The sequence below is a fragment of the Lontra canadensis genome, unplaced genomic scaffold (genome assembly GCF_010015895.1).
Source record: "Lontra canadensis isolate GAN:19392208 unplaced genomic scaffold, GSC_riverotter_1.0 scaffold151, whole genome shotgun sequence".
NCBI lineage: Eukaryota > Metazoa > Chordata > Mammalia > Carnivora > Mustelidae > Lontra > Lontra canadensis.
In genome coordinates, this window is record NW_022631145.1 from 1,891,234 (window position 1) to 1,906,873 (window position 15,640).

Genomic DNA, 15,640 nt, shown 5'->3' on the forward strand with positions numbered 1-15,640 from the left:
ATGGAAAATGATCTTAAGTATTATTTTATTTCATTTTATTCTGAGTTCAGTTCAAGTATAGAAATCTTCATAGTTATAAAGGTCTATAGTGAAACCATTTTATCACTGCTCAGAACTGATTAGTCTGCTCTACACATACGTACCCTCCCGTCTCATTTGTCCATCAACAAGTCCTCAGTTATCCAGTGACACTTTGATAAATACACATGCATACACATACAGACTCACATTCATGCACTCACAATCCCAAACATAAGCCTTATTGTTTTAAATTATTTTACTTCTCAGAATGATGAAGATCATGCAACAGGTAGCCTGGCAGATGTTCTGATGCTCAGATTTTGATCTCCATCAGTAAGAAACATATCTCAGAGAGGTAAACATTTTAAAAGCTATAAGATTAAATTAAATTCATTTAGAAGCTCTACTGTGTCCTCTATGTAGCTATGACTTTTGTCTCTTGTTGCCTTGAAGCTGAGCATAAAAGAGCAAATAGTGGCCTCTCTCCAGTCCAAAGAGACTAGAAAAACGATCACACAACTACCAATTTTCGCTTTGTTGAAAAGAAAATATTTCCATTCTAGAACAGAAAATGAGTAAAAATAATCTAAGACTCTTTAACGACTACACTGATGTCTTCTGTATTTCTGAAACAAAGAAATTGCTAAGATACAATTTATACAACCTCAGGCCTGAAGAACTGTGTCCTGTGTGCTAAGATCAGGGCATCTTTCTGCTGCCACCTTGCCTGTCTCAAAACTATTCTCCACATTGTGAAAAACAGATGCTTAAAAACCATCATTAACTCACTCCACATTACTCAAAGGATAAACCCAAATCCTTAGTTGGTTTGTTAACCCATCAATCATTAGTCCTCACTCACCTCACACCCCTCCCTCCCATCATCCATCTGTTTGTTTCATGCTTCTTTATCATCCAGCCAAACTAAGTTTTCTCGGTTATATACCTATGAGTATTCCTTCTGCCCAGATCACTGTCTACCCTCACCATAGACATTCACTTAACTAACTCCAGTGCATTCTTCAGGTCTAATGTATACCTTCCAGATGAAGTCTTTATTTAGTCCTCAAAATAAGTGGCTCCCCTTTTTGTGTTCTCATGGTGTCAAGGCACGTCTGTTTCATAAGCTTTTATAGTCATATATTTAAAGTAGTGTTTCTCAGATGTTCGATGTGCATACGAATTAAAAGGAGATCTTGTAAAAATGCAAATTCTGAGTCATGGTTATGCCAATGCTGCAGTCCCCAGAGCGCATACCGAGTAGCAAGGACAGAGTCTGTGTGCCTCTCTGGAACTGAGGACAGGATCCTCAGAGCCTGACACACAGCGGGCCCTGAATTCACAGCCACTGAATGAATTTCAAAAGTGATAGAATCTTGACAATATAACATTTTCATTTTAAAATACAAGCAGTGCTTACAAATAACCATTTGAGAAGAACTTTGTTAACTTCCTTCCCTCCTTCTGTATCTTGGTATTTCCATCTGTTCTTTCTGTCTCTTTGCCTCAAAGTTCACTGGTATCTGGAATTTCTACCCAATCCCTTCCTTTTCCTCTATCCCTTTTACACCCTGGAGGCATTTTCAATGATAGCACTTCTGAAAATAAAAAGCAAAGGAAGCCAGGGAAGAGAGTTGAAGAAAAATGAACCTCTGTTCTCTTCTTCAGATATCAGTTGAGTTACTTTCTTTGTTTCTCCAAATCTAACCTCCTTGGACCTAATCAGACTATTTATCAAAGAATCCCAAACATATACCTAGACCCCACTTTAGTGTTATAATGCACAAAACTGTTGTCTGTATGTTCCTCAGAAATGGAAATGAACCTTGTATTTATTTACACTTTGTCTTTTAGCATCTAAGTAAATATTTGACTATGTTTTAAGTCGTATCTTTAAATGCATAGTTATCCAGGGCTTGAGGGAGATACACACTTAGTCATTTTGTTTTGAATATTTTCAGTTGGGTATATTGTGAACATGGAATAGTGAAAATACCACAAGCTCCCTGTCATCCCCTTACCACCCATATGCCCAACCCTTATCTCAAACACGAAAAGTAAGCAATGTTGAGAGCAGTCACTGTAGCAAAAGACGAAAGCAGTGAGAACATTTTATGAGTTATTAATTCTCCTACCAGGTGGACAGTCTTTAGGGAGTAAAGGCACTGCTCTTCTCCATTAGGAGTAGATATGTTTCCAAGCAGACAAGAACCATCAAGAAAAACACTGTGTTTTGGAGATACTGTGTACTCAGAAACCTCAGACATCTGTGGTTTTAGGAAACCACAGATAGACTTTTCTAGTAGGACATACAACTCTATTAGGCTTCAAGTATATTTAATGTCCAAAGGAACAATATATGGAAGAAGGTTAATTAATCTGGATTTCTATATAAACTTTATGGTATGACTTACAGAGTCCTCACTCGCTCTCTCGCTCTGTATGTGTGTGTGTGTATAAGATATAGTGTATATCTATATGTTAAGTAAAATGTGTATTTGTATATATATCTAATTCATACCTTACATGTTTGCATTTCATGTATATATGCATATGTATATACTCTATATTTTCATTTCTTCACAACTAAGGCTTGAAAGAGATCAGAAGAGAAACTCTTGGTAAATGTGTAGATTTGTTCACTAACAAGTTGTTAGACATACAAATTTCTATTAAAAATGCCTTCTCCAAATATAAAGAAAATAGAACAATTATACTAGGGTATGAATTCTAGCAAATTAAAAGAAATATCTGCATGATCTTTGTTTCTAATTATCTGACAGAGTGCTATTAATAACTTTTCTGGAAGCCACAAAAACAGCAGTAGCACATAATTATGATGCAGTCTTAAAATATAACACAATGCACTTTTTCTATGGCCTTCAAGATCACATTGGCAACAGAGCCTACCATAATGAACTGTCCTGAAGCCTTGGGATGCTGTTTTCAGCAATTTTGCATTTGAGTATTCAGATTTTACAGTGTGTGAAGTCTGACTTGAATGTACTTCTCCACAGTAACTTCAAAATATTCACATTTTGCTCTTCTCAATTTAAGGCCATATTAATTTTTAAAAAGCATATAGATTATTGCAAATAAATAGCTATTGTGAGCTAAAAACTAAATACAACCCCAAGAGCCTTCAAGATATGCTAATGATTATTTTGTCCAGTAGATTTAATTTTGCTGCAGCACACACATAAAAAAAAAAAGGTACTTCACACTTCCCATGGTTCTCAGTGGTAAACATATTAAAGATATCAGCCCATAATTATCAGTACACAATTATTCACTTATCTACTTGCAATCAAGAAAATATCATTCCTTGTCTTTTGATACTTTGTTTCACATCAGGTAAGCATATGTCAAAAGCATTAAGAAAATTGTAAATTACACATTTGATGATTCAATAGGAGAAAATCTCTTAAACACTCTCAAATTCTCTGTAATTTTCTTTCTTTTTCAAATGTTACACTCCTTTTGCTATTTTTATCTTAATTAGAAAAAGTAGTTGGGGCATGTGGGTGGCTCAGTCAGTTAAGCGTCTGACTTTTGATTTCAGCTCAGGTCATGATCTCAGGGCCATGAGATCAAGTCCCAAGTCAGGCTCCCCACTCAATATGGAGCCTCCCTGAGATTCTCTCTCCCTTTACCTCTGCACCACCACCCTCATCCCACCGCTTAAAATCTCTCTCATCTTCTGTTTTGGTGGAGTTGAGTTCTGTCTCTCTTCCCTAATGCAATTGCCTTTCATAAACTCTTCCTTGCCTGTTTAATTCTGTCTGGTACAGTTTTTCTAGGACATTATTTAGACCTCAAGCTTATGGGAAAGGAATCTGGATCAATGTAAATAAATTTTTTAAAGATTTTCATGAATATTCTAAGACATAGAAATACCTTATCTAGGTTTTATACCTTATGAAAATAGTTGTGTGTGTGTGTGTATGTGTGATTAAGCAAAACTGTACATGTGAAAATTCAAACACTAGAAACTATAGCTTAAAGCAAAATGTTTCCCATCCTTTTTAGAAAGGATCAGATTTTAACCACCACCTCCCCCCATGAGATTTTAAAACCATGGATATGTAGTATATCTATTTATATACGGTGGCTTTTGGAATAACATAAACTATTGTAATAGCCAGGATTTGTTTGGCCCTCAGGAACTAATTTCTGCACTCATGGAATGATAGTGCCCACTGAAACTAAATGGATTAAAGCACAAAATAAAAATCACCTAAAATCCCACACCACAGAGGTGACTATTATTTGCATTTAGACAAATATCCTTTCATATATCTTGCTAACAATATTTTATATGCTTTCTTTTATCCATTCATGTTCTTTAATAACATAATATGGACATATTTCCATATTAATATAAATAGACATCATCCTTTTCAAGTATATACCATAATTTCTTTAATTAATTCAATGTCCTATAACATAACTTCTTTTTCTATTTTGTATTTTAAATAACGCTATGATGAATATCATGCCATTTCATATTTGCACATTTGATGTGATTTTTTTGTAGAAAATTTCATATGATAACTTTATGTAGAAAAATATAAATACAAGGCAAACAAAACACACACATGATACCAGGATGCCTAAATCAACCAAACTACTATGAAAGTGTGTAAAGATAACTTATCCTTATAATGTATCCTAGGTTTATAGCATTCCTTTAATTTGGGCATAATAAATTAGATGGTTGCAGAAAATAAGATTAGAATTATATGTAGAACTTCCATTATATATATCATAAGGAAATAGTAGATAAATGCTTTATATTTAAAGACAGAATATATTGTCTTACTCATATAGTAAACTATTGTTCTACCACTCCTCCTTCCAAAAAAATTAAGCTAAATTGTCATTTGGGTCAGGGAACACATCTATCTATAACATTTATTTGTAAAAATTTAGACTTTGTTTCTCTCCATATGTAACTGTATGAAAATAGGCTATCATGTAAGGTAAGTAATTGAATTTCTAATTTTCTAAGCTCACAATTTTATGTGTATACATATCCTCCATTTGCCAGTTTTAAACCTAAATATATACTTCCATTTTGTAAAATTAAAATAACACTTGGAGAAGACATAAGCTACAGAATGCAAATGGGGAGTTCTTTTGTGCTTTTCTTGTGTAGTGTTTTCTCACTTTTCACCTTGTTATCTACAAAACATGGAAGTGCCTGATGTGATATCATTAGAAATAATTTCTTGAAGTATAATTTCTGGATAAAAAGTCATGTCTTTCAACATTTCCTTAGCTATTCAGGGTCTCTTCTGATTCCATACAAATTTTTGGATTATTTGCTCCAGCTCTTTGAAAAATACCGGTGGAATTTTGATCAGAATGGCATTAAAAGTATAGATTGCTCTAGGCAGTATAGACATTTTAACAATGTTTATTCTTCCGATCCAGGAGCATGGAATTGTCTTCCATCTTTTTGTGTCTTCTTCAATTTCTTTCATGAGTGTTCTGTAGTTCCTCGAATACAGATCATTTACCTCTTTGGTTAGGTTTATTCCCAGGTATCTTATGGTCCTTGGTGCTATAGTAAACGGAATCGATTCTCTAATTTCCCTTTCTGATTTTCATTGTTCGTGTATAAGAAAGCCACTGATTTCTGTACATTGACTTTGTATCCTGCCACGTTGCTGAATTGTTGTATGAGTTCTAGTAGTTTGGGGGTGGAGTCTTTTGCGTTTTCCATATAAAGAATCATGTCATCTGTGAAGAGAGAGAGTTTGACTTCTTCATTGCCAATTTGGATACCTTTTATTTCTCTTTGTTGTCTGATTGCTGTTGCTAGGACTTCTAATACTATGTTGAACAAGAGTGGTGAGAGTGGGGGCATCACGTTACCTGATTTCAAGCTTTACTACAAAGCTGTGATCACCAAGACAGCATGGTACTGGCATAAAAACAGACACACAACACAGACCAGTGGAACAGAGTAGAGAGCCCAGATATGGACCCTCAACTCTATGGTCAAATAATCTTCAACAATACAGGAAAAAATATCCAGTGGAAAAAAGACAGTCTCTTCAATAAATGGTGCTGGGAAAACTGGACAGCTATATGTAGAAGAATGAAACTCGACCATTCTCATATACCGTACACAAAAATAAACTCAAAATGGATAAAAGACCTCAACGTGAGCCAGCAATCCATCAGAATCCTAGAGGAGAATATAGGCAGTAACCTCTTTGATATCACCCACAGCAACTTCTTTCAAGATATGTCTCCAAAGGCAAAGGAAACAAAAGTGAAAATGAACTTTTGGGACTTCAACAAGATCAAAAGCTTCTGCACAGCAAAGGAAACAGTCAACAAAACAAAGAGGGAACCCACGGAATGGGAGAAGATATTTGCAAATGACAGTATAGACAAAAGGTTGATATCCAGGATCTATAAAGAACTCCTCAAACTCAACACACACAAAACAGATAATCAAAAAAAAAATGGGCAGAAGATATGAACAGACACTTCTCCAATGAAGACATACAAATGGCTATCAGACACATGAAAAAATGTTCATCATCACTAGCCATCAGGGAGATTCAAATTAAAACCACATTGAGATACCACCTTACACCAGTTAGAATGGCCAAAATTAGCAAGACAGGAAACAACATGTGTTGGAGGGGATGTGGAGAAAGGGGAACCCTCTTACACTGTTGGTAGGTATTCAAGTTGGTGCAACCACTTTGGAGAACAGTGTGGAGATTCCTCAAGAAATTAAAAATAGAGCTTCCCTATGACCCTGCAATTGCACCATTGGGTATTTACCCCAAAGATACAGATGTAGTGAAAAGAAGGGCCATCTGTACCCCAATGTTTATAGCAGCAATGGCCACGGTCGCCAAACTGTGGAAAGAACCAAGATGCCCTTCAACGGATGAATGGATAAGGAAGATGTGGTCCATATACACTATGGAGTATTATGCCTCCTTCAGAAAGGATGAATACCCAACTTTTGTAGCAACATGGACGGGACTGGAAGAGATTATGCTGAGTGAAATAAGTCAAGCAGAGAGAGTCAATTATCATATGGTTTCACTTATTTGTGGAGCATAACAAATAGCATGGAGGACAAGGGGAGTTAGAGAGGAAAAGGGAGTTGAGGGAAATTGGAAGGGGAGGTGAACCATGAGAGACTATGGACTCTGAAAAACAATCTGAGGGTTTTGAAGGGGTAGGGGGTGGGAGGTTGGGGGAACCAGGTGGTGGGTATTGGACAGGGCACAGATTGTATGGAGCACTGGGTGTGGTACAAAAACAATGAATACTGTTATGCTGAAAATAAATTTAAAAATTTTTAAAAAAGTCATGTCTATTTAATTTTTTAAATAAGATTTCCAAACTGTCTTCCAAAAAATCTTTACCAATTTATATTCCTTCATATTTTGCAGGAGGAAACCTATTTACAATACTGGGTATTACCATTTGTTTTTTTAATCTTGGCAAAATTTATGAAGACAAAGTGAACCCCCAGTATTAATAACTAATTGAATTGAGTTTTTCAGTGAGAATATTGACTATCTGTATTTTTAAAAGATGTATTTATTTATTTGAAAGAGAGAGAGAAATAGGGAGGAGAGGGACAGAGGGAGAAAGGGAGGGACGAGAGAAACAGACTCCCCACTGAGCAGGGAGCCTGATGCAGGGCTCCATCTCATGACTGTGAGATCATGACCCGAGCTGAAACCAAGAGTCAGACACTCAACCAACTGAGCCATCCAGGTGCCCCAACTGTTATTATTGAAGAGATTTCCCTGATCTTGTAACATTCAGCAGGTTTTTATTTTCTTTTTCATTCCTTATTAAACATATCACCCAGGGTATAATCACCATTTGTAATAATTTAACTATTTGTAATTTGTAATTATTATTACATTTGTAATAATGTAATAGTATTTTTACAGTGGTGATTGTGGAAACTCTGTAGGGCTCTGTGCCCTTTCATTTCACAAATGATTCTGCTTCCTTCTATATTTACTCTTATGTATATATGAAGTCTATGATGACCATAGATACATTAATGTATGTGAGTTTATTTTTCATATGTGTTATGATTCTTAAAATATATTTTATAATAATTTTATGCAGAGGTGTTCAGAAAATGGTATTTATTTTTTTTAATTTTTTATTTCTTTTCAGTGTAACAGTATTCATTGTTTTTGCACCACACCCAGTGCTCCATGCAATCCATGCCCTCTCTAATACCCACCACCTGATTCCCCCAACTTCCCACTCCCCGCCCCTTCAAAACCCTCAGATTGTTTTTCACCACCAGAAAATGGTATTTAAAGTAATTGCAGATCTTTCATTATCACAAGTAAGAATTTTTTTTTATATTTAAGGAGAACTCAAACGTTCTAATATATTTTTTCATACTGAAACTTAGAGATTTCTCAATTCCTTTCACTCCTTAATCACTTTTCTTCTATAGGCTTTGAATTGACATATTTAATTTTTTCATTGTTCTCTCTGTATCATATAAATATGTACATTCCTGTGGTTCTAGTTAGGCTTCTTTAAATTATTTTTAGGGGCTGGTCATGTGAAGCAATACCTATTTTCATAATGGGCACATTTTTTTTGAGCCAACTATTACCCATTTCTACAAATTTATTCATGACAGTTGTTACTGATACAGTTTAATTCTCTGCTCATGTAAATTCTGATGTTTCCCCAACATTTTGCATATAATAGTCCATACCTGGAACGAAAAATGGAAGTCAATAATTGTCCTTTGGTTTTAACGGCTTTTATTTTTTTTGAGAATTATCTATGTAATACGATGGTATTTCATTAAACCTTACAGGGAGTGGAGTACTGCTGTGTGCTTCACCATAGATAAACCTTAAAAACATGCCAAGTGAAAAAAGAAAGTCATGAAAGACCAGCTGTTGAATGATGCCATTAATATGAAATATCCAGAATTGGCAAATCCATAGAGACAGAAAATTGGTTAGTGGTTGCCAGGAAATGGTGGGTGGGGGAAGATTTCAGAGATACTCATTAATTATTATTTTAATTTATATGTTGGGTCCATGAATGCATTTGAACTTTTACTCAGAATCACATAACATAAAATTCACTATTTTAACCAGATTATAGTATAGTTTAGTGGATTTTAGTATACATTAGTCCCCCTCTTATCCATCGGGGATATATTCCAATATACTACATGGATGTATAAAACTTTGGATAGTACCAAATCTCATATATACTGTTTTTTTCCTATAAATACATACCTTTGATAAAGTTTAATTTATAATGGAGGCACAGCATAAGACTAACAACAATAATAATAGAAAAAATATAACAACACACTGTAATAAAGGTATGTTCATCATCTCTCAAAACATTAGACTGTAGTCACGCTTCATCTTGTGATGATGTGAGATGACGAAATGTCTACGTGAGGAGTTGAAGTGAGGTGACTGATATAAGCACTGTGATGTAGCATTATTCTACTAGTGACCTTCTGACAATATGTCAGGAAAATCAACTGCTTCCAGAACACACATGACCAGGGGTAACTGAGAATGTGGGTAAAAGAGACCCCCAAAAATGAAACTGCAGAGAAGAGGTTTGGAGAAGGAAACGACTGTATTCACAATGTCATGCAAATGTAATCATTGTCAAATTCCAGAACATATCCATTACTCCAAAAATAAACCCCATACCTCCCAATTCCATCCTACTCCTATTTTCTGCCAATCACTAGTCTACTTCCTGCCTGATGGATTTGCCTATTCAAATAGACTCATACAAGAGGTGGTCTTTTGTGACTGCCTTCTTTCACTTAGCATGGTTTTTTATTTTAACTTATTTTTTATTAACATATAATGTATTATTTGCCCCACGGGTACAGGTCTGTGAATCATCAGGCTTACACATTTAACACCACTCACCATAGCACATACCCTCCCCACTGTTCCTAACCCGGCCACCCTATTCCTACCCTTCCCACCCCCGAGCAACCCTCAGTTTGTTTTGTGAGATTAACAGTCTCTTCTGGTTTGTCTCTCTCCTGATCCTATCTTGGTTCATTTTTTCATTCCCTACTCCCCAAACCCCCCACTTTTCCTCTCAAATTCCTCATATCAGAGAGATCCTATGATAGTTGTCATTCTCTGATTGACTTATTTCAGTCAGTGTAATACCCTCTACTTCCATCCACATCATTTCAAATGGCAAGACTTCATTTCCATTGGTTGCTGCATAGTATTCCATTGTATATATAGCACATCTTCTTTTTCCATTCATCTGTTGAGGGACATCTAGATTCTTTCAGTAATATGTCTATTGTGGACATTGCTGCCATAAATGTTCAGGTGCACATGCCCCTTTGGGTCACTACATTTGTAACTTTAGGGTAAATACCCAGTAGTGCAATTGCTAGGTCTTAGGGTAGCTTTATTTTCAACTTTTTGAGGAACCTCCATGCTGTTTTCCAGAGTGGCTGCTCCAGCTTGCATTCCCACCAACAGTGTAGGAAGGTTCCCTTTTTTCCACATCCTCACCAACATCTGTCGTGTCCTGACTTGTTAATTTTAGCCATTCTGACTGGTGTGAGGTGGTATCTCATTGTGGTTTTGATTTGTATTTCCCTGATGCCGAGGGATGTGGAGCACTTTCTCATATGTCTGTTGGCCATCTTGATGCCTTCTTTGCATAAATGTCTGTTCATGTCCTCTGCCCATTTCTTTATTGGATTATTTGTTCTTTGGGTGTTGAGTTTGATAAGTTTCTTACAGATTTTGGATGCTAGCCCTTTATCTTATATGTAATTTGCAAATATCTTCTCCCATTCTGTCAGTTGTCTTTTGGTTTTGCTGACTGTTTCCTTTGCTGGGCAAAAGCTTTTGATCTTGATGAAGTCCCAATAGTTCATTTTTGCCCTTGCTTCCCTTGCCTTTGGAAATGTTTCTAGAAAGAAGTTGTCATGGCTGAAGTGAAAGAGGTTGTTGCCTGTGTTCTCCTCAAGGATTTTGATGGATTCCTTTCTCACATTGAGGTCTTTCATCCATTCTGAGTCTATTTTTGTGTGTGGTGTAAGGAAATGGTCCAGTTTCATTTTTTCTGCTTGTGGCTGTCCAATTCTCCCAACACCATTTATTGAAGAGACTGTCTTTTTTCCACTGGACATTCATTCCTTCCTGCTTTGTCAAAGATTAGTTGACCATAGAGTTGAGGGTCTATTTCTGGGCTCTCTATTCTGTTCCATTGATCTATGTGTCTGCTTTTGTGCCAATACCATACTGTCTTGATGATGACAGCTTTGTAGTAGAGCGTGAAGTCTGGAAATATTATGCCACCAACTTTGGCTTCCTTTTTCAACATTCCTCTGGCTATTCAAGATCTTTTCTGGTTCCATATAAATTTTAGGATTATTTGTTCCATTTCTTTGAAAAAAATTGGTGGTATTTTCATAGGGATTGCATTAAACGTGTAGGTTGCTTTAGGTAGCATAGACATTTTCACAATATTTATTCTTCCAATCCAAGAGCATGGAACGTTTTTCCATTTCTTAGTGTCTTCCTCAATTTCTTTCATGAGTACTTTATAGTTTTCTGAGTACAGATTCTTTGCCTCTTTGGTTAGGTTTATTCCTAGGTATCTTGGGTGCAGTTGTAAATGGGATCGGCTCCTTAATTTCTTCTGTCTTGCTTCTTCTGTCTTGCTGTTGGTGTGTAGAATTTTGTGTGCATTGATTTCTGTGCATTGATTTTATAACCTGAAACTTTACTCAATTCCTGTATGAGTTCTAGCAGATTTTGAGTGGAGTCTTTTGGGTTTTCCACATAAAGTATCATATCATTGCAAAGAGTGATAGTTTGACTTCTTCATTGCTGGTTTGGATGCCTTTAATTTCTTCCTGTTGTTTCATTGCTGAAACTAGGACTTCTAGTATTATGTTGAATACAAGTGGTGATAGTGGACATCCCTGCTGTGTTCCTGACCTTAGAGGAAAAGCTCTTAGTTTTTCTCCATTGAGAATGATATTTGCTGTGGGTTTTTCATAGATGGATATGATGATATTGAGGTATGTACTTTCAATCCCTACACTTTGAAGATGTTTGATTAAGGAAGGATGCTGTACTTTGTCAAATGCTTTTTCAGCATCTACTGAGAGTATCATATGGTTCTTGTTCTTTCTTTTATTAATGTATTGTATCACATTGATTGATTGGTGGATGTTGAACCAAACTTGCAGCCCAGGAATAAATCCCACTTGATCATGGTGAATAATCCTTTTAATGTACTGTTGGATCCTATTGGCTAGTATTTTGGTGAGAATTTTTGCATCTGTATTCATCAAGGTTATTGGTCTGTAATTGTCTTTTTTTATGGGGTCTTTGTCTGGTTTTTGGATCAAGGTAATGCTGGCCTCATAAAATGAGTTTGGAAGTTTTCCTGCCATATCTCTTTTTTTGGAAAAGTGTCAAGAGAATAGGTATTAGTTGTTCTTTAAATGTTTGGTAGAATTCCCCTGGGAAGCCGTCTGGCCCTGGACTCTTGCTTGTTGGGAGATTTTGATGACTGCTTCAATCTCCTTACTGGTTATAGGTCTGTTTAGGTTTTCTATTTCTTCCTAGTTCAATTTTGGTAGTTTATAGTCTCTAGGAATGCTTTCATTTCTTCCAGATTGTCAAATTTGCTGGTGTATAGTTGCTCATAATATGTTCTTATATTTATATTTCTTTGGTGTTGGTTGTGATCTCTCCTCTTTCCTTCATGATTTTATTAATTTGAGTCCTCTTTTCTTTTTGATAAGTCTGGCCAGCAGTTTATCAATCTTATTTTTTCTTTCAAAGAACCAGCTCCTAGTTTTGTTGATTTGTTCTACTGTTCTTTTGGCTTTCTATTTCATTGATTTCTGCTTTGATCTTTATTATTTCTCTTCTCCTGCTGGGTTCAGGCTTTTTTTGCTGTTCTTTCTCCAGCTCCTATAGGTGTAGGGTTAGGTTGTGTACTTGAGATCTTTCTTGTTTCCTGAGAACAGCTTATGTCACTATATACTTTCCTCTCAGGACTGCCTTTGCTGCTTCCCCCAGATTTCGAACAGTTGTATTTTCATTTTTCTTTTTGTTTCCATGAATTTTTTCAAGTCTTCTTTAATTTCCTGGTTGACCCATTCATTCTTTAGTAGGATGCTCTTTAGCCTCCATGTATTTGAGTTCTTTACAACTTTCCTCCTGTGATTGAATTCTAGCTTCAGAGCATTGTGGTCTGAAAATATGCAGAAAATGATCCCAATCTTTTGGTACTGGTTGAGACCTGATTTGTGACCCAGGATGTGATCTCTTCTGGAGAATGTTCCATGTGCACTAGAGAAGAATGTGTATTCTGTTGCTTTGGGATGAAATGTTCTGAATATATCTGTGATGTCCATCTGGTCCAGTGTGTCATTTAAGGCCTTTATTTCCTTGTTGATCTTTTGCTTGGATGATCTGTCCATTTCAGTGAGGGGGCTTTTTAAAGTCCCCTACTATTATTGCATTATTGTTGATGTGTTTCTTTGATTTTGTTATTAATTGGTTTATATAGTTGGCTGCTCTCATGTTAGGGGCCTGGATATTTAAAATTGTTAGATCTTCTTGTTGGACAGCCCCTTTGAGTATGATATAGTGTCCTTCCTGATCTCTTATTTTAGTCTTTGGCTTAAAATCTAATTTATCTGATATAAGGATTGCCACACCAGGTTTCTTTTGATGTTCATTAGCATGGTGAATTGTTTTCCACCCCATCAACTTAAATCTGGAGGGGTCTTTAAGTCTAAAATGAGTTTCTTCTAGACAGCATATTGATGGGTTTTGGTTTTTTAACCATTCTGATACACTGTGTCTTTTGATTGGGGCATTTATCCCATTTACATTCAGGGTAAGTATTGAAAGATATGCATTTAATGCTATTGTATTGCCATTAAGGTGACTGTTACTGTATATTGTCACTGTTCCTTTCTGGTCTACTAGTTTGGGGTTCTCTCTTTGCTTAGAGGACCCCTTTCAATATTTCCTGTAGGGCTTGTTTGGTGTTTGTAAATTCTATTAATTTTTGATTGTCCTGGAAACATTTTAAAACTCTCCTTCTATTTTCAATGGCAGCCTAATTGGATATACTATTCCTGGCTGTATATTTTCTCATTTAGTGTTCTGAATATATCAGAATTTTTTCTGTCCTGCCAGGTCTCTGTGGATAGGTCTGCTGCAAGTCTAATATTTCTACCATTGTATTTTAGAGACCTCTTGTCCCGGGCTGCTTTTAGGATTTTCTGTTACTGAGACTTGTAAGTTTTATTATTAGATGATAGGGTATGGAGCTATTTTTATTGATTTTGAGGGGAGTTCTTTGTGTCTCCTGGATTTTGATGCTTGTTCCCTTTGCCATTTTAGGGAAATTCTCTACAATAATTCTCACCGATATACCTTTTGTCCCCATCTCTCTTCTTCTTCTGGAATCCCAATTATTCTAATATTGTTTCATCTTATGGTATCACTTATCTCTCAAATTCTCCCCTCTTGGTCCAGTAATTGTATGTCTCTCTTTTGCTCAGCTTCTTTATTCTCCTTCATTTGGTTTTCTATGTCACTAATTCTGTCTTCTGCCTCCTCTATCCTAGCAGTAAGAGCCTTCATTTTTTATTGCACCTCATTAATCACTTTTTTGATTTCAGCTTCATTAGATTTTAGTTATTTTATTTCTCCAGAAAGGGTTTTTATTTCTCCAGACAGGGTTTCTCTAATATTTTCCATGCCTTTTTTGAGCCCAACTAGCACCTTGAGAATTGTCATTCTGAACTCTAGATCTGACATATTACCAATATCCATATTGATTAGGTCCCTAGCCTTCAGTACTGCCTCTAGTTCTTTTTTTGTGGTGAGTTTTTCCACCTTGTCATTTTATCCAGATAAGAATATATGAAAAAGGGAATAAAATACTAAGAAGGTGGCAAAGACCCCAGAAAAATGTACGCTAACCAAATCAGAAGAGACCCCAAATCTATGGGAGAGGAAAGGGGTTAAAAAGAAGTTTTAAAAGTTTAAAAAGTATCCATATATATATTAGGCTGGTGAACAGAACAGAGCTATCCACTTGATTTTGGGTGTATTTTGGTCTCTTAAAAGAAACTACCACCTAATATTTTTTAAAGAAAGAAAAACTTATATATATACAAAAATAAGGGTAAATACAAAGAAGAAATGGAATATGACTGTAAGGATGAAAAAAAATTTTTTTAAAGATTTTATTTATTTATTTGACAACAGAGATCACAGGTAGGCAGAGGCAGGCAGAGCGGGGGGGGGAAGCAGGCTCCCTGCTGAGCAGAGAGCCTGATGTGGGGCTCAATCCCAGGACCCTGGGATCATGACCTGAGCCGAAGGCAGAGGCTTTAACCCACTGAGCCACCCAGGCACCCCAGGATGAAAATTTTTAAAAAATTCTAAAAAAAGGAATTGATCAAATAAGTTGGTTGGAAAAAGAAGGAAAAGAAAGTGGAGAGAATTTTCTCAGGCTGGAGACTAAAACAAAGCCCTGTGCTGGATTTATGGTATATTTTGATCTATTACAAGTAATTGTATCCCAA

General features: G+C 36.0%; 1 protein-coding gene and 2 non-coding genes across 3 annotated transcripts in view; 1 reads left to right on the plus strand and 2 right to left on the minus strand.

Moving 5' to 3' along the window:
• IL1RAPL1 (interleukin 1 receptor accessory protein like 1) overlaps window positions 1-15,640 on the plus strand; it is a 1,455,000-nt gene that overhangs the window by 886,284 nt on the left and 553,076 nt on the right. The gene's annotated exons all lie outside the window — the stretch shown is intronic.
• On the minus strand, window positions 42-111 carry LOC116859241. Its single transcript, XR_004381121.1, has one exon. It is a non-coding gene; the product is annotated as a small nucleolar RNA U2-30 (small nucleolar RNA).
• On the minus strand, window positions 283-360 carry LOC116859242. Its single transcript, XR_004381122.1, has one exon. It is a non-coding gene; the product is annotated as a small nucleolar RNA U2-19 (small nucleolar RNA).